General features: G+C 41.6%; 1 protein-coding gene across 2 annotated transcripts in view; it reads left to right on the forward strand.

Annotated features, from left to right (window-relative positions):
• The window catches only part of LOC126281732 (uncharacterized), a 62,645-nt gene that overhangs the window by 14,748 nt on the left and 27,979 nt on the right, over nucleotides 1-19,918 (forward strand). The gene's annotated exons all lie outside the window — the stretch shown is intronic.

Here is a 19,918-nt window from a genome sequence, read left to right on the forward strand (position 1 = left end):
TGCTGCCTGGTGCTCCAGACCTCATCACGCTGTCTTGCTGCGAAAAAGCCCACTTCCTGACTCAAGGCACGTGAAGTGACTGGTCAGTTTTCCATGGCCAAGCAAACAATAATAGTGCTTCAACTGTGTTGTATGTACGGGATGAATCGCGTAACATGTAACACCCCCATTCATTTCGCGAAGGGTTTAAGAATGCCTTTTGACTGTGCTGTAATTTCGCGGCAGAACTGAAGTCCTACCCCACTTGGCTGATGGTGTCAGGACTGAATGGTCTGCTTGCGGCGACAGAGGACGTGTGGAGTATGAAAGCAGATATGGACAGCGCCCCTGCTTCCGTGGAATCAGCGAGTGCTCCAACGATGGGGAGTCTTCTGTGTCGCCGGCCAGGGTGGCCGAGCGGTTCTAGGCGCTACAGTCTGGATCCGCGCGACCGCTACGATCGCAGGTTCGAATCCTGACTCGGGCATGGATGTGTTGATATCCTTAGGTTAGTTAGGTTTAAGTAGTTCTAAGTTCCAGGGGACTGATGGCCTCAGAAGTTGTCCCACAGTGCTCAGAGCCATTCGAACCATTTTCTTCTGAGTCGCAGCGGACTAGCTAGACCTTGGAGCCATCGCTGGGGAAGACAAAGGGCGGTAGGTAATCGACAACACTTAGAGAGCGACATTGAATGCACCGGGAGCGAGCTCTCCTGTCTTGGCTTGGTCTTTGTTTGGTCTGCGCCTCAAAGTGGGTTGCAGGCAGTGGAATGCTGGAGCTTGGAGCAGGGGCACTGGACGCAGCTGACTGACAAGATGTGGACAATGGCTCCAAGGGTGCGGGGGGGAATGCCATTTGGTGTTGTCTTGGTTCTGAGAGGTCGTTCCTGGAGTCTGTTAAGAGCAGCGGCATAGCCTGGACTGGTCCTGTACTCCTGCAGAGCTGAGTTGCAGGTGGCAGCTGACAGCACCAAGGAACTGGGAGCAAACACATGAATATTCGCCCGGACAGTGTTTGCCTAATTTCTGAGAAGACTGCATCTCAAGTGGTCTGACGCGACTGTGACTAGTGCTAGGTGCTACGTAGAAGACGTTGCTCAAGGAAGCTTTCAGGCCTCGAAGTGCTCAGTTAACTATCCCTGATACTTGTGGATTCCATGGAATGCCACAGTGACTTTGTTTGGTTGTGCACTAAACTAAACTCCGTCCGAATAGGCCTTGGAAGGCCCAACGGCACCGACCGGGCGCCGTGTCATCCTCCGCCCATAGGCAGCACCGGGGCATGTGGTCAGCACGCCGCTCTCCCGGCCATATGTCAGTTTACGAGACCGGGTTGTGGACTAGTTGTGCATTGAAACTGTGCAGATTATTGCACACTATTGACTGGCACACGATTGGAGACGCACTATCTTTCGCAGACGGTAAACTTGCCTACTTTTTCTTTCTTGTTGCATTTTATAGGAACACCCTGGGTCAGATTCGTATTGATGCCATTAAGACATCCTTCCTTAAAGTCTTGGGTGTGATATCCTGATACATTTCCAGACTGATGTTTAGATGTGTTAAAGGCTTCTTATAAGTTCGCTACTTTACATTATTCATTATGTTCGAGGACAGGTGTGAATGTGCAAGAAAGATGGCTGTCAGTTAGTGTATAGTTTAGTTCAAGCTTTGACTGCGATGTATCCCTTCGATTATTACATATTATATTCATCCCCCTCCCCTGAACCATGGACCTTGCCTTTGGTGTGGAGGCTTGTGTGGCTCAGCGATACAGATAGCCGTAGCGTAGGTACAACCACAACGGAGGGGCAGCTGTTGAGAGGTCAGACAAACATGTGGTTCTTGAAGAGGGGCAGCAGCCTTTTCAGTAGTTGCAGGGGCAACAGTCTGGATGATTGACTGATGTGGCCTTGTAACACTAACCAGAACGGCCTTGCTGTGCTGGTACTGCGAACAGCTGAAAGCAAGGGGAAACTACAGCCGTAATTTTTCCCGAGGGCATGCAGCTTTACTGTATGGTTAAATGATGATGGCGTCCTCTTGGGCAGAATGTTCAGGAGGTAAAATAGTCCCCCATTCGGATCTCCGGATGGAGACTACTCAAGAGGACATCGTTATCAGCAGAAAGTAAACTGGCGTTCTACTGATCGGACCGTGGAATGTCAGATCCCTTAATCGAGCAGGTAGGTTACAAAATTTAAAAAGGAAAATGGATAGGTTAAAGTTATATATGGTGGGAATTAGCGAGGTTCGGTGGCAGGAGGAACAAGACTTTTGGTCAGCTGAATACAGGGTTATAAATACAAAATCAAATAGGGGTAATGCAGGAGTAGGTTTAATAATGAATAAAAAATAGGAGTGCGGGTAAGCTACAACAAACAACATAGTGAACGCGTTATTGTGGCCAAGACAGACACGAAGCCCACGCTTACTACAGTAGTACAAGTTCATGTGCCAACTAGCTGTGCAAATGATGAAGAGATTGATGAAATGTATGATGACATAAAAGTATTATTCAGATAATGAAGGGAGACGAAAATTTAATAGTCATGGATGACTGGAATTCGATCGTAGGAAAAGGAAGAGAAGGAAACGTAGTAGGTGAATATGGATTGGGAGTAAGAAATGCAAGATCAACCCACCTGGTAGAATTTTGCACAAAGCACAGCTTAATCATAGCTAACACTTTGTTGAAGAATCATAAAAGAAGGTTGTATACATGGAAGAAGCCTGGAGATACTGGAAGGTTTCAGATAGATAATATAGTGGTAAGACAGAGATTTAGGAACCAGGTTTTAAATTGTAAGACGTTTCCAGAGGCAGATGTGGACTCTGACCACAATCTATTGGTTATGAATTGTAGATTACAACTGAAGAAACTGCAAAAAGGTGGGAATTTAAGGATATGGGACCTGGATAAACTGACTAAACCAGAGGTTGTACAGAGTTTCAGGGAGAGCATAAGGGAACGATTGACAGGAATGGGGGAAAGAAATATAGTAGAAGAAGAATGTGTAGCTTTGAGGGATGAAATAGTGAAGGCAGTAGAGGATCAAGTAAGTAAAAAGACGAGGGTAGTAGAAATCCTAGGGTAATAGAAGAAATACTGAATCTAACTGATGAAAGGACGAAATCTAAAAATGCAGTTACCGAAGCAGGCAAAAAGGAATACCAACGTCTCAAAAATGAGATCGACACAGAGTGAAAAATTGCTAAGCAGGGATGGCTAGAGGACAAATGTAAGAATGTAGAGGCTTATCTCACTAGGGGTAAGATAGATACTGCCTACAGGAAAATTAAAGAGACCTTTGGAGAAAAGAGAGCCACTTGTATGAATATCAAGAGCTCAGATGGAAACCCAGTTCTAACCAAAGAGCGGAAAGCAGAAGGTGGAAGGAGTATATACAGGGCTTTACAAGGGCGATGTTCTTGAGCATGTACATGAAGATGAGATGGGAGATATGATACTGCGTGATGAGTTTGACAGAGCACTGAAGGATCTGAGTCACAACAAGGCTCCGGGAGTAGACAACATTCCATTAGAACCACTGACATCCTTGGGAGAGCCAGCTCTGCCAAAACTCTACCGTCTGGTGAGCAAGATGTATGAGACAGGCGAAATACCCTCAGACTTCAAGAAGAATATAATAATTCCAATTCCAAAGAAAGCAGTCGCAGACAGATGTGAAATTTCCGAACTATCAGTTTAACAAGTCACGGCTGCAAAATACTAACGCGAATGCTTTACAGACAAATACTGACCCTAAGACTTATCTTAGAAGATAGATTAAGTAAAGGCAAACCTACGATTCTGGCATTTGTAGACTTAGAGAAAGCTTTTTACAATGTTGACTGAAATACTCTCTTTCAAATTCTGAAGGTGGTAGGGGTAAAATACAGGGAGCGAAAGGTTATTTACAACTTGTACAGAAACCAGATAGCAGTTATAAGAGTCGAGGGACATGAAAGGGAAGCAGTGGTTAGGAAGGGAGTGAGTCAGGTTTGTACCCTATCTCCGATGTTATTCAATCTTATATATTGAGCAAGCAGTAAAGAAAACAAAAGAAAAATTCGGAGTAGGTATTAAAATCCATAGAGAAGAAATAAAAACCTTGAGCTTCGCTGATGACATTGTAATTCTGTCAGAGACAGCAAAGAACCTGGAAGAGCAGTTGAACGGAATGGACAGTGTCTTGAAAGGAGGATATAATATGAACATCAACAAAAGGAAAACGCGGATAATGGAATGTACTCGAATAAAGTAGGGCGATGCTGAGGGAATTAGATTAGGAAATGAGACACTTAATGTAGTAAATGAGTTTTGCTATTTGGGGAGGAAAAGAATTGATGATAGTCGAAGTAGAGAGTATATAAAATGTAGACTGGAAGAGGCAAGAAAAGTGTTTCTGAAGAAGAGAGATTTGTTAACATAGAGAATAAATTTAAGTGTCAGGAAGTCGTTTTTGAAAGTATTTGTATGAAGTGTAGCCATGTATGGAAGTGAAACATGGGCGATAAATAGTTTGGACAAGAAGAGAATAGAAGCTTTCGAAATGTGGTGCTACAGAAGAATGCTGAAGATTAGATGGGTAGATCACATAACTAATGAGGACGTATTGAATAGAATTGCGGAGAAGAGGAGTTTGTGGCACAAAATGACTAGAAGAAGGGGTCGATTGGTAGGAAATGTTCTGAGGCATCAAGGGATCACCAATTTAGTATTGGAGGGGAGTGTGGAGGGTAAAAATCGTAGAGGGATACCAAGAGATGAATACACTAAGCACATTGAGAAGGATGTAGGTTGCCGTATGTACTGGGGGATGAAGAAGATTGCACAGGATAGAGTAACATGAAGAGCTACATCAAACCAGTCTCTGGACAGAAGAGAATTATCTGAGGCGTCGAAACCTTCTCTAACATCCAAAAGTAAACAAGTGGGACTGTAATTTGCTGAAAAACGTATATTGTGGACTACAGAATGGGGTAAAGTGACCTTCAGTGAAGAGAAGAAGTTTGATTTAGATGAATGAGATGGATTTCGTCTATGTTGGCATGATCTGAGAACAGAGCAGCAGGTAAGATTGAACAGAAACTTTGGTGGTGGATGTGTTGTAATTTGAGAAGTTCTCTATACAAAAGTTAAATCATGCATTGCTTGGCTGAATACTACAATGAGCTCTAACATGTATACTGATTTGACAGAGACGGAATTGATTAGGATGTATGAGGACCTAGGGAATGAAAGTCTAATCTTTAAACAAGGTAATGCATCTGTGTCCGCTACAACCAAAAAGTGGTTTAAGGGTGAAGTAAGGAAAATGCAACATTGTAAAGGAGTTTGGATATGACAGTGGACCAGCTCTAACTTGAAGTCTGTGCCGAAGCTGTGTGTGGCAGTCGACTGACAACATTTTGAGAGCGGCGTTGGATACATAAAGAGTGTGTTATCCATTGTTGTCTTTATTGCAGATTGGTTAGTTCTGGAGTTTTGTGTCGAGCAGCAGGGTGGTCAGAGCTGGAATGCATATACTGACAAGCCGAGGGATGGCTGCTGCCTATGCCGCGATAGCGGCACTGAATGCACTGCAGGTGCACAGACCAGTGTTGTCTTGCTTCCTGGGTGATTGGTTCCTGGAGGTTTGTTGTGAGCATTGGAACAGCCAGAATTTGGATTCAGGGTCATGAGGGTTGCTGAGAGGCAACATAAGAGCAGTGGCACCAGTGCCTGGTGGACGAGCTGTACGGTCCTGTCTCAATTCCAAATAGCCCATCCTGGAGTCTGTCACTGAGCAGTAGTATACTTGTATCACAGACTGGAAGCATACACTTATGCTGGCCGAGCTGGATAGCAGTCGGTGGCTGACGACAATGATAGACTGTCGCCAAACACATTGACGAGTGACTAAGCCAGTGTTTTCTTGGGTCTCAGGGGTGCACAGACGTAACGGCTGTTAGCGCTGTGTGCCGTGCTCAACGTAGCTTTCAGGTCTTACAGTGTTCAATTAAAAGTTCTTGATACTTATTACAGATTCCATGAAGTGCCACAGCGAATTTGTTTCTCTGTGTGCCAAATGCATGTTGATACTGTGCAGCGAATTGCTCACTATTGCGATTGCGTACGCACTCTCACTAGCACACAGTTACGTTGCCTATTTTTCTGTCTTATTGTTAGTTATTTGTGGCAGAGCCTTGGGGCAGACTTCTATTGATACTATTAAAACATCATTTCTTAAATTGCTAAATTCTTGGGAAATGTGTCCTGATGCCTCTCGGCATTGATGTTTAGATATGTTAAGTGCTTATCATAAGCTTACTTTTAACATTATTTATACTGTTGGATTATGTACGTTTGCTACGGTCAAGGTTTGTGATTACTGTAATAGTTTAGCTGAAGCGGTGCTTGTGGTGTGCATTGTTGGTTATTAAATATTGTATGTATCCTGCATAATTTGTGTTTTAATTGTGATGTTACAGGGTGTTTAAAAAATGACCGGTATATTTGAAAAGGCAATAAAAACTAAACGAGCAGCGATAGAAATACACCGTTTGTTGCAATATGCTTGGGACAACAGTACATTTTCAGGCGGACAAACTTTCGAAATTACAGTAGTTACAATTTTCAACAACAGATGACGCTGCAAGTGATGTGAAAGATATAGAAGACAACGCAGTCTGTGGGTGCGCCATTCTGTACATCGTCTTTCTGCTGTAAGCGTGTTCTGTTCACAACGTGCAAGTGTGCTGTGGACATGGTTTATTCCTTAGAACAGAGGATTTTTCTGGTGTTGGAATTCCACCGCCTAGAATACAGTGTTGTTGCAACAAGACGAAGTTTTCAATGGAGGTTTAATGTAACCAAAGGACCGAAAAGCGATACAATAAAGGATATGTTTGAAAAATTTCAACGGACTGGGAACGTGACTGATGAACGTGCTAGAAAGGTAGGGCGACCGCGTATGGCAACCACAGAGGGCAATGTGCAGCTAGTGCAGCAGGTGATCCAACAGCGGCCTCGGGTTTCCGTTCGCCGTGTTGCAGCTGCGGTCCAAATGACGCCAACGTCCACGTATGGTCTCATGCGCCTGAGTTTACACCTCTATCCATACAAAATTAAAACGCGGCAACCCCTCAGCGCCGCTACCATTGCTGCACGAGAGACATTCGCTAACGATATAGTGCACAGGATTGATGACGGCGATATGAATGTGTGCAGTATTTGGTTTACTGACGAAGCTTATTTTTACCTGGACGGCTTCGTCAATAAACAGAACTGGCGCATATGGGGAACCGAAAAGCCCCATGTTGCAGTCTCATCGTCCCTGCATCCTCAAAAAGTGCTGGTCTGGGCCGCCATTTCTTCCAAAGGAATCATTGGCCCATTTTTCAGATCCGAAACGATTACTACATCACGCTATCTGGTCATTCTTCGTGAATTTGTGTTGGTACAAACTGCCTTAGACGACACTGCGAACACCTCGTGGTTTATGCAAGATGGTGCCCAGCCACATCGCACGGCCGACGTCTTTAATTTCCTGAATCAATATTTCGATGATCGTGTGATTGCTTTGGGCTATCCGAAACATACAGGAGGCGGCGTGGATTGGCCTCCCTATTCGCCAGACATGAACCCCTGTGACTTCTTTCTGTGGGGACACTTGAAAGACCAGGTGTACCGCCAGAATCCAGAAACAATTGAACAGCTGAAGCAGTACATCTCATCTGCATGTGAAGCCATTCCGCCAGACACGTTGTCAAAGTTTTCGGGTAATTTCATTCAGAGACTACGCCATATTATTGCTACGCATGGTGGATATGTGGAAAATATCGTACTATAGTGTTTCCCAGACCGCAGCGCCATCTGTTGTTGACAATTGTAACTACTGTAATTTCGAAAGTTTGTCTGCCTGAAAATGTACTGTTGTCCCAAGCATATTGCAACAAACGGTGTATTTCTATCGCTGCTCGTTTAGTTTGTATTGCCGTTTCAAATATACCGGTCATTTTTTAAACACCCTGTACCTTGTTACTCTGACGTTATTGTGGTATTGATTTGTTTTTCACTAGTTGAAGATTCCTATGTAGCTGAGATGGAGCATCGTTGTAAGTTGTGAGATTTAGTGGGATGCAATTGAAACATTGCAAGTGACTGCCCTTAGTATGAATCTTTGTGGGTTATACTACCATACTATGGTTTTGTAAAATCTCCGTTGCTAGTCAATAAGCTTACAGAGTGTCTTTGACTTCGTGTACCTCCATCGTTTAAGCACGGTTATTGTGAGTGGCCTAAAGGTGCTGACAGAGAGAGTGGAGTTGAGATGTGTACATGACAAGGACAGTTGGAAATGAAAAATTTACGAAGTTGGTGTGACATTTAATATTTATGGTGTGGAATTTTGTGTTACCGAATGGTGAACGATAAACAATTAGAGTTGAAATCTAAATCTGTTCTTGATTATTTAATGTCATGTCGTACGCAAAGTGAATTTGATTTGGGAAAATGTTTGGAACGAGAGTAAAGTAGCTCCTGTATTAAGTGGGTGATTTGTAGCTGGTACCGCTACAATGACGGAGCTCTTGACTTAATAAACTGCGGAATTTAAAGGAGAGAAACATGGCCCATATATGCGAACGTGATATTGGTCAATACAGATATTAATGTGGATATGTTTGTTTGGATTAAGGATAGGAGGTTATTACACAATAATCAATAGTAAAAGATAATTGTAACGACGACAGTTTTGTTTATCATGGCGACAGTAGTGTCGAAAGATGTGTGCAGGTGTCTAGTGGGGAACAACAGGGTGTAAATCAGCAAGACTGTGATCGTAACTCTGAGGAACTGCAAGTGGTTCCCAAATGGGATATCTTGGTACACTTACCTGATAATTTTGGAAGCACGTAGACTCAGTTAATTCTGAAGCAAGTTCTGAATCTAAAATCTGTTAAGTTAAATCTCATATGAAAACCAAGTTCGAGTCAGTTAAATATGAGATGCTGCCTGTTAAGTTTGAGTTAAATTCCACTAGAGACAAGTTCAGAAAAGGTAGTGAAGCCATCAGAACCGCATGTGACAACACAAATAGTGAATTGGAGGTTAGAGCAGACAAGCAAATAGGGAAGATCGCTAACGATTGTCATAATAAGACAGAAGTATCAGCCAAGCAATTTTAAGTTGTTGGAATGTGTGTAGAAAAACAAATCAAAGAAGTACAGAGTCATTGTGATATGAATCATTATGTGATTAGGCTAAAAGTAAGGAAACTGTCCCCGGAGGTAGAGAATAAGTACATGAATGTTGTAAAGCATGTTATGGAGGTATGTAGGAAGGAAATTAGTAGTACTATTGCTAGTATTAGTAGTGCAAGTGAGCATGCCGAAGGGTTGCTTTGGCACTGTAAAATCGTTTTTAGATTTTATCCTACCAGAAATGAGAATCCTGTACAGTTTTTGAAAGATTTTCATACTATCTTACCCAAGTGTTGGTTGAAAATGGTTCAAATGGTTCTGAGCACTATGGAACTTAACATCTGTGGTCATCAGTCCCCTAGGACTTATAACAACTTAAACCTAACTAAGGACATCACACAACACCCAGTCATCGCGAGGCAGAGAAAATCCCTGACCTCGCCGGGAATCGAACCCGGGAACCCGGGCGCGGGAAGCGAGAACGCTACCGCACGACCACGAGGTGCGGACACCCAAGTGTTGCTCACACAAAGAAAAACTGTCACTTATAAGAAGTCATTTGGATAGTGAGGCATATAGCTGGGTCGCTGAAGTGGCAGAGTTACGTGAGCCAGTTTCGGAACTGAGAACCAATTTTTGACTGAGTTTTGGCCTAATGATAAGTAGCAATCCATGCTGAGGGATTTCTGGGGAAGAGAGATATACAACCCTCAGATATGTACCTTACAGGCCTTTTGCCAACAGTGGCTTAATAAAAGTAAATACCTTGACAATAAACTGCATGCTGGAACTATTATTCTGGGTCTTGACAATGAATTGCATAGCCAGGTGAGGCAAATGGTAGTTGTAGTATCTAGGGATAATGTCGAGAAATTTATTAATTTCCTGGAAAGAATTTAGAGAATGTACCCCAACAATGGCCCAAGGAACTACGATAGATTGAAGGAAATGGGTGATAGAGGCGAACATGGAATAAACTTAGTAGAAGTGAGTCACAGAAATGGTAGACAGAGGATGTCGACTGGTGGGGTAACATTCATGATAGAGGATGATCACCAAATATGGACAGGAGTGTTGAATATTTAGACAGAAGTGAAGGACAACTTCACCTGGGAAACAGGGATTAGCTCTTGCTTGGAGTCAGGCAGCAGTGACATTGAAAAGAGAGCCCAAATAAAATGAAAATTGGGAGGACGATACAGGCAGTACAATACTGGTTGGAAGGGAAGTGGAAATAAAATGGAAAGTTCTTTTGTAGGTAAAGGGGAGGAATAGTCAGGGTCAACGAGAATGGGACTAACCAGGTAACTGAAGGTGTAGCTTTAGATGAAGGAGAGAAAGGGAGATGAAATAGAGCAGACTGCTGAAAGCTGCTGGGGAGTATGTACCAGCAGGGGTTCTGAGATGGGACTAGATATAAAAAGCAATGTGGTAAACATAAAGACGTCGGTTAATTGAAAGCGTGGTCCAGTGAGAACAGAGAGGAAGAATATTTGACACAGGAGTGTGATGTGGAAGAGGAGAGATTGTCTGAAGGGGAAGAAGGAATGGAAAGTGAAGATGGAGAGGAAGGTGAAGGTATTATAAAGGAATCTGTGTTTCATAAAACGAAGCGTTAGTAAATCTGAATATGTTGGTGATAAATCAATCATGGACAAAATAATAGTGGCAGGCCAACTAAAACAATGTTGTAATCTGAATCTGTTGAACTGACTGCAAAGCTATAAACGATATGTAAACTTGAATGTGACGATAAGCAGGAGATAGTTGTGTGTGGTGTGAGACAGCAGGTTAGTGCCAAACTATCAGAAGGTTGTTGGATGAAGTAAATGAGAAGAACACAGTCATTCGGCTTGGAATAGTGCGTGAATGGTTAAAGAGTTTAATAGACACAAGGAATAAAATTAATGCTGTACCAGAAGATTACCTTTACCATTTCAAAGAGAAAATTAGGGCTGGTTGTACTAATGCCTCAGAGATTAGGACTAGGTAATTAAGTGCTTTCAAGGGATATTCTCCTTTTGGTGGATATGCAAGCCATTGCCGTTCAATTTCACTTTTAGTTTTCTGTATTGCTTCGTATTCTCCTGCTGTTGTATGTATCGGTCAGCGTAGTTGCTACTAATAGTCTTCCTAAAAGTAGAAAGAAAAGACTGTAGTGACTGAAAACTTAGTAATACCAAAATTGTGTTACAGAGAAGCCAGTACAAATAGTACAGGAATTAGATACAGTGTGTGTTGACTGATCTGCCTGACACTGAGTAGTGTGGATTAATTAGCTGCCAATAAATTATAAGAAAGTGTGAGAGACGTTCTGAAAATAAGTTTCGTCATCGGTCTGGAAAAAGAAAACGGGACACTAAGTGACACAAACAACCGCCATATGAATCCACACCCCTTGCCAGTTCAGTCGGGAGGACGAGGTTTCAAATCCACATCCGGCCATCCTGTTTTAGGTTTTCCATGATTTCCTTGAATCGTTTGAGGCAAACGCTGGGACTGTTTATTCGAAATTGTGTGGTTGATTTCTTTCTCCATCCTTCCATTATCCGATCTTGTGGTCCCTCTCTAATGACCTCGTTGTCGATGGGATCTAAAACGCGAATCTATTTCTCCCCCTCTTGCTGCTTCAGAAGAAGCGTTACTGGAGAAGAAATGATGCAAGTGCAGAGTTCTGAAGAGGAGAGAGCAGCAGTAGACTGCCATGCCTGAGCTTATTCGATTAACATCAAGATGTCAAGCGGCCATGTACTGACAGTGTGGTCGCCAATGGAAGTATGGGCTGTTATCCAGTATGGATGGGCACATGGGACTAGTGTGTCCATCATCCATGAATGCCTACAGACCATGTATGGTGAAGAGGTCATGTTCATCAAATCGATGGTTGCTTGTGTTGCTTGTTCAGAAAAAGTAAGGCAGAGTGTGGAGGTTGAAGGTCGAAGGGAGCATCCCTCCTCATCCACGAATAAAAACAACAATGAAGAGCACAGGACATGATGTTAGCAGACAAGCGCTTAGGGCATCAAGTTCTGCAAGAGTACTTGATTCAGACTGATTGCACAATGCTAGAAATACCTCAATGTAGGTGGCGACTATGTCGGAAAATAGTGAAAGTTGTATAGTTCATGATGTCATCATGTATTTGTTTTTGGCAATAAATTTTCTATATGGGACACAATAACGAAACTTATTTCTGGAATATCCCTCAAATGTGGTGCAGTATGTTAGAAGTAAAAACTTTGAAATATTAAGCTGATTTCATTGGAGAGTGAATCAAATGACAACTGAGAAAACTTGAGGTTTTTTTGGGATTTTGATATTAAGGAGGAATATGTACATATGTGATTGTTTTATATGTACTGTATTAATGATGTTGGTAAATGAGGAGGTATGAGGAGATACTTACTTGTGTTGGAGGAAAAGCAGAGGGTTACAAGGAAGGCCCAGGGGGTGAAATTTATGATAACTGGTGACGTAAGTTGTAGACTGATATGACTGTTAGGTTAATTTTATGGGAAACCTTGATAAAATGTAGAAATAAAAAATTTTATAGGGGTGAAGTGTGTCTCAGTGCTGAAACAGATTTATACAAGGAAAAAGAAGTAGATATTCAATTGAAAGTGATTAGGAGAAAGAAAAGGTAATATGATAATGAATCAACATGCATCACTTGAGAGATGTTTGAAATGGAATGAATTTTACTGAATAGGACATATGGTATAAGAAGGGGGGAGGGATTCCTTTGGAGATAAAGTTGGGAAATCCTTGAAAGCAGGCATTGTTTTGGAAAGATGACAGAATAGCAATAGCAATCTTTCTCCATGCACACTTTATAGTAATATAATGTACTAAAGAGTTAAATTTATGTAAATGTATTGGATAAAACATGTACTGAAGTGTTGAGGCAAAATGATATTTCATACAGCATTTCAGTAACTTACTTTGATAACATATATTGGAGACAAGTGATGATGTTTTCTTAAATAACAGTGAGGGTTAAGGTTTCAGTACATGTAGCTAAATGCACCTGAGAGTTAGGCTATGATATTTTATCAATTAGCAAGTTAGTGGAGAGTTCAGTTTTGATGAGAGTCCAAGTTGGTTTATCGTAGCAGAAAGGACTGCCTAAATAATGACAAAATGAATTTTTGTTTATTGTTTGTTTCAAATTTTTGTGTGTAAATATCAAAGTGGAAGCCTTCTAGTAAGATAAATATGGGTAGCATCTGCCTGGCTGACTCAATCATTTCCTTTAGTAAATTGTAACGAATTTTGTAACTAAGTTTGTGATAATCATTAGTGTCCACACATTTCTTTTGCAAACCTTCCACCGAGCGAGGTGGCGCAGTGGTTAGCACACTTGACTCGCATTTTGAAGCACAACAGTCCAAATCCGCTTCCGCCCATCCTGATTTAGGCTTCCATGATTTTTCTAAATCGCTTCAGGCAAACTTCGGGGTGGTTCTTTTGAAAGGGTAGGGCCAGCTTCCTTCCCTATCCTTTCCTAATCCGATGGGGCCAATGAACTCGCTCTTTAGTCCTCTGTCTCCGGCCACCCACCCACCCACCCACCCAACCAACCAACCAACCTTTCCTAAACTGAAGAAGATGGAAGTGCACGAGTTAGTTTTGGAATTTCATCTGTATATGCAGTTTTATTGGCATGATTTACTTACCTGTTCATTTGAAGGGATTTACTCTGTCTCTGAGTGGTTAAAAGGTCCCAACTCATTAAATGCCAGTAACACTGGTGGTACTGTTTAAGAAATGTCTGGCTAGGACAAGAGAGATTTCTATTCATCTGTGTTAGCAGATACTGATGCCAATGTTTGTTTTTGCTGTTTGTATTTCCTGTTTTTGGACTGCTGGACGGGGTGTGAGACTTAAATTCAGTGGAGAGCAAGCGAGTAGCACAATACCGATGACATGGAGGAGGCAACTAAGAACTCGTGTCTTCCAGACCGACGAGTTTCGTCGTATTGAGGGAGAAGAGATCCGTAATGGATGGACTTAGTTTATCCCTTTCGCAATGCCTTGTTAAATTTCACATTATTATTTCCAAAATAAATTTTTCTTGAAAGCAAAGATGTACGTTGCTTATACTTTGGGTATGCGTATTTGTTAGATGAAACATAAGGAATGTGTAGAAATTTAAACACTGATAGGAAATTTTATGATATTATTTAAAGTTTTCTTTGGTATAAGATACTAATTTTTTTCATTGGTGTGACGTGCTATTTTTCAGTTATATGACATCTGATCTGTGGACTGTTAGAAATATGTTTATTTGCACTGACTTCTGAAGTCTCCTATTTGCAATAGTCCTAAGTAAAAGTAAGTAGGGGGCAGTGGAACATGGCAAGTTGTTGCTGCCATTCTGACTCTAAGCATGTAATATTACTACGATAAGGACAGTTGGAAACGAAATTTGACGAAGTCGGTGTGCAATTTGTTATTTGTGGTGCTAAATTCTATGTCGGCGATTGGTGAGCATTGAATAACTTGAGTTGAAACCAAAATCTGGGCTTGATTATTCAATGTCGTGTCGAGTGCAGAGTGATGACGAGCAGTGAACCACATTTTGGAAGGGGAGAAGCTAGTTCCAGTCTTAATCTGCTAGTCTGCACAATGAAGAGTGATTTGGTTTCGCTGTTGGCTATTTATCGGCATTGCTGTGTCTCTCACTGAGCGATTTTTCGTGTTATTATCTTGGATGTTGCTATTGTTGAATGAGATCCAGTAAGGTTTGTCTTGTAATTGTTCTGCTCTTTTAAGTAATTATCTGTGGGACCATTTTACTTAATATTTTAGTGATTACATTCCATAGTAGTACTGTTAATAAATGGTATCACTGCTAAATTATAATTGCTCCTTTATAGCTCCCAATTGGATTTACTCAACAGGTTATGTTGCTACTAAATTCCATAGTATCATGAGATTATGCAATGTAGCATGAGATTTTATTGTGTGTGTTTGCGATTCGTCTAGTTTTGTGTCAGCTGAGATACTAAAGGCATCCTGCTATTTTTGACAGAACGACTTTCTTTTTTAAAACGCATTCGAAAGTTCTTGAAAAGGTAAATACTATTACATAAATCTTGCTAATGTTGGCAATGAAATGTACTGCATAAGAACCAGAAAAATTTGTTAAATTGAAATGAACTGTGGCCAGAATAGGCTGGGGCTCTCGTGCCAGGCTTCGTCGTTGTATCACGCATTTCGCCTCTTTACTTGTTTCCATAAAAGTTGTTCAGTTAAACATCGATACATTCACACTTTTCTTAAGCCACTTCTCATATGACAGATCTTAGCATGTACATTGCCTGGCAAAAAATGTGAAGGATCCAGGAGGGAAGCAGAAAATTAAATAAAACTCCACAGGCAGAGCGGCTGTGTGATATTCTTTTAGTGATTACAAAATCAAGTAGAATTTACAAAGAAATTTGCCGTATGAGTAGTTATCAGTATGATGTTGCGCTCCCTCTAGCCTGGACGCAAGCAATAATTTGGTTGGAAGGGTCTCAAAAAGCTGTTGCGTCCTCTGGGGCAAGCTGACCCAGAACTATTATAACTGTTCCTTGACATTCTGGATATTTTTATTCGGATGGAGTTCACATTCGGCCTGGTCCGACAAATGTTCTATCGGGGGCACATCTGGGGATCTTGCTGGCCACGAGAGTACCTCAGCATCACGCAACGGTTTATGGAGACATGGTCCCCGTATGAACGAGCTTTGTTGCGTTGAAAAATTGCACCGCGATACTGTCACTTGTGAGGTAAGACATGAAGACACAGGATGTCTGTGTTGTACCACTGTAGCGTCAGAGTTTCCTCAGTCACTACCAGCTATGAGGTGAAGTCATAGCCAACTGCTCCCCGCAAATCGGTAGCAGGGGTAACACTGCTGTGGCTCTCCAAAACATTGAAATAGTGGGACCTCTCTCCAAGTCGGTGTCGTACTGCTCACCGATGGTCATCCAGGACGGTGCCGAACCGTGATTCATCGCTGAATACAATGCGATGCCATCCGTCAACACTCTATGCTTACCAGTCACGGCACCGCCATTTGTATTAACAGCTTCCCACGTTGGGACGGTAATCCCCTAGTGCAACCGCTGCTAGTCTCCCACCAATGCTTCAGGATGGCACAGAATGCTTCAGGGAGTCCATTACTTGGTGCAGTGAGCCTCCCTTATGTAGGTCAGGCAGTACCTTGGTAACTTGTAAGCACGCCTTACATTCCTTTGCAGCACAGCGGAGTGCCCCGCAAATTAGCAAACTAACCAAATAGAGACTCATAATGGGTCCCTTAAAAACTGTTAGGTACTGATGACCCTCACACGAGTATGGGGCTTTTCTGTATTTTCACTGAACATCTGATGTACATATCTTACCGGACCTGGTACAGAGAATTGCAGCTCCAATCATTTACAAAAACGCTGATAGTATGTACATGTAAGAAGTTATGTAGACATCCGACCATGCCTTCTGGGTGCTTCTTTTTTGCCATGCAGTGTTATTCAATTTAGAAAATCGTAGCTGACCCTGTATCTATGCAGTATAATGTAGGTCATAAAGGGAATATATTTCACCTTGGTAGTATAGGCCTAAAATATAAATTAAAATTATTATTTATTGGTGACTCCATGGAGTGCTGTGTATTATCTGTCAGCCCCTTTTTTCTTTTTCTCACTAGACATTCGATGGCTAACAGTCTCATCTTAAGGTAGATCGATCGATTATATTAGCCTACATTTGACTTTGCTGGTTCTGCCAATCACCTGTTTCATTTTGCAACAAATAACAATCATAAATTTTTAACAATTCAATTAATTATCATTTATTCTAGAGAAGCTGCACGACCATCAATGGTATCTGTTATTTCGAGAACAGTTACTTATCTTCATACATGGTTAAAGGGCTACCCGGTCATTGGCCTTCGTATGTGAGAATGCCCACAGATTGCCCTAACTCTTGCGGAAATCATCACCTTAGTGTGCGCGACTAGTGAATGGATGGGCAAATATCTATTATGTATATTACGTGTGTAGATTGTGGACATTTGGGAATGTGGGTCTCACGGGAAGTGTGCAAGAGATAAGTCCCTGCAGTCGCGCTATTCATCTGTGTCCTCTGTGGTTCGGTGGCTCTGTGTCCTCGCTCTGTCAAGCGCTGGTTGGCCTCTTTAATAAAAAAAAAAACTGAGTAAAAGGATCAACAACAAACTTGAACGAATGTCATGTGACGTCCACAACGACCAAATACACGATCAATAAAGAACAAAATGCAAAAAAAAAAAAAAAAAATGTAACCAGGAGATACCGGGATCGAGCCCCGGTCGGGGTACAGACTTTCAGCTGTCCCCATCGAGATATATCAACAACACCTGTCGGCAGCTGAGGGTTCCAATTAATTATCATTTATTCTAGAGAATCTGCATGGTCACCAATGGTATCTGTTCTTTGGAGAACAGTTACTGTCTTCATAAATAATAAATCAACCTAGAGTACGTTTCAGAAGAAATAACACTGACATCACAAAAATATACACTTCATCTTTAGACATAGCAAATCACGAAAGTATGCAACATAAACAATCGAGAGCTTGCACAGGTGTCGAGATACAGTGCCTCGTAAGTCAAAGGGCATTCACTATCAGCTTGCACTGCGAATCAAACATGCAGATAACAAATGTAAAACTGATTGTTGAAGTATTCCCAATGTAGTGAATATTCTATGAGGTTTTGGGATTGGAGCCAGTACCGTGAACTAGCAGTCTCTAGTAGCGGACACCTGAAGATGACTGAACGGTTAGCAGCGGAAATATTGTGGTAAGAAGGCAACATGATTCGACTGCAATCCTGAAACCTCATAGAAATGTAAAAGAGTTTGAATTTTTTATCTCATCACTTAAGAATTCCGTTATTGATAAAAATAAAAAATATAAAAAACTTATAAACTTATATTTCAGCATATTTATTGTTAATATTTAGTAAGGAAAGGAATAGATGAAATAAAAGTAGGTAGAGACTGAGTGTTTGAGGACAGAGTGCATTGTTGCCACATTTCCAATTATGTCATTGATTTCATCATGCATTGGTGCCAGACTTCCATCTTCCTCCTCCTACCTCTACCCTCTGACATAGGCCGAAGACCCTATGTCTTGAATGGCTCTGGCTCTGAGCACTATGGGACTTAACATCTATGGTCATCAGTCCCCTAGAACTTAGAACTACTTCAACCTAACTAACCTAAGGACATCACACAATACCCAGTCATCACGAGGCAGAGAAAATCCCTGACCCCGTCGGGAAGTCTTGAATGATGGCATGTTCGAAAATTACGGGGAATTTCAAAAGTAGGCGAGAAATTAAAAAGTAGCCCATTTGTGTTTTCCCCCACTCCTATTATGTCACTACAAAAGTAGGGCTGTTGTCCTAAGTGTGAACTGGTGAGACATTAAAAAATCCAAAATGGTGCACTGTCCTGCTGGTGGAAAATTAAAAATACAATTCAATATGACCCACTAGGAACATTGCCACGGCTCTGTGACGTCAGAAACCAAAATGGGGATCCAAGGTGGCTAACTAGGGACACTACCACAGGTTGCAGTGTTGCAGATTGTCTGGATTTTCTGGATTTTTTCCAGCCCTTATGCTAGTTTGAGCCTCTACAGGCTGCTATTCAGAACCAGAACAAAAGTTATTTCATTTCCATGCAGGTCAAAGCCTGAGAGTTAGAAGAAAGATAGTTTTATCCGCTAATCTGAGCTTTTAGCTATTCCCAAGATATGTAAAAGTGTTTTCATCGTACAGAAAGTAAACAGTTTGAACATGCCTGCTAATTATAGCTAACCAGCTTTCAGTGACATCAGAAACCATTAAACAGGTTTTTCCCCAGCCACACAGAAAAGCTATTATTCACTCAGACATGAGGCGCTCTACATTGCTTTTTATTTACAGAAGTCGTGGTTGCCAGATCACTTGCCCTGAGTGTAGAATTCAGGATCCTCACTGGGTTTTCCCTTGATGTCACATATACCACTTCCCCTAAGTTAAAGTTTGTTAGTACTACAATTCAGTTCCATTGAATTCAAAAATTGGGAGCTTACTTTCCACAGATTTAAAAAATGTTGTCAGACCAGCAGTCTATAGTTTTAACAATTACCACTCTTATGTTAAAGGTTAACTACGTCCTCCTTCCTATCACTAACACCATATTTTAAAAGATTCTGCTGCTCCAGTTCTAACATATCTAAAATGTTGGGATACTTAAAAAGTTCACAATTCTAAATTTTAAATGATAGAAAATTCAAAAGTCAACTTACCTTAAGCTGCAGTCTGTACAGCAGTTCTACACTTGTCACTGCTGTGTGTGTAGTAAAATAAGGAGCCATGGGGACAATCACATTCTTATACAATAATATTCCACAATGCTCTGAAGAGAGCCATATGTAGACAATGCCTAGCCACCACAGTTGATGAGAACACGCATTGCAGTCTAACTACTAGACAATGCACAAGAACGTTGCTACACCAGGCCCTGGTTTGCCATTGCCAGCTGGCCACATGCTCAGGCAGATTCCAGTAAGTGCCTGATGTCCTTTCACAGCAGCACCTTATTGAAAAGCAACAAAGGAACATTTCCAAGTATAAATAAATTATCTTGATGAAACTTGGTGGATGTATAAAGGGGGGGGGGGGGGGGCAGAAAAATGCAATACATATTTTTTGGTTTGTGCCCTATTTCTCT

The sequence above is a fragment of the Schistocerca gregaria genome, chromosome 7 (genome assembly GCF_023897955.1).
Source record: "Schistocerca gregaria isolate iqSchGreg1 chromosome 7, iqSchGreg1.2, whole genome shotgun sequence".
In the NCBI taxonomy this organism is placed as follows: Eukaryota; Metazoa; Arthropoda; class Insecta; order Orthoptera; family Acrididae; genus Schistocerca; species Schistocerca gregaria.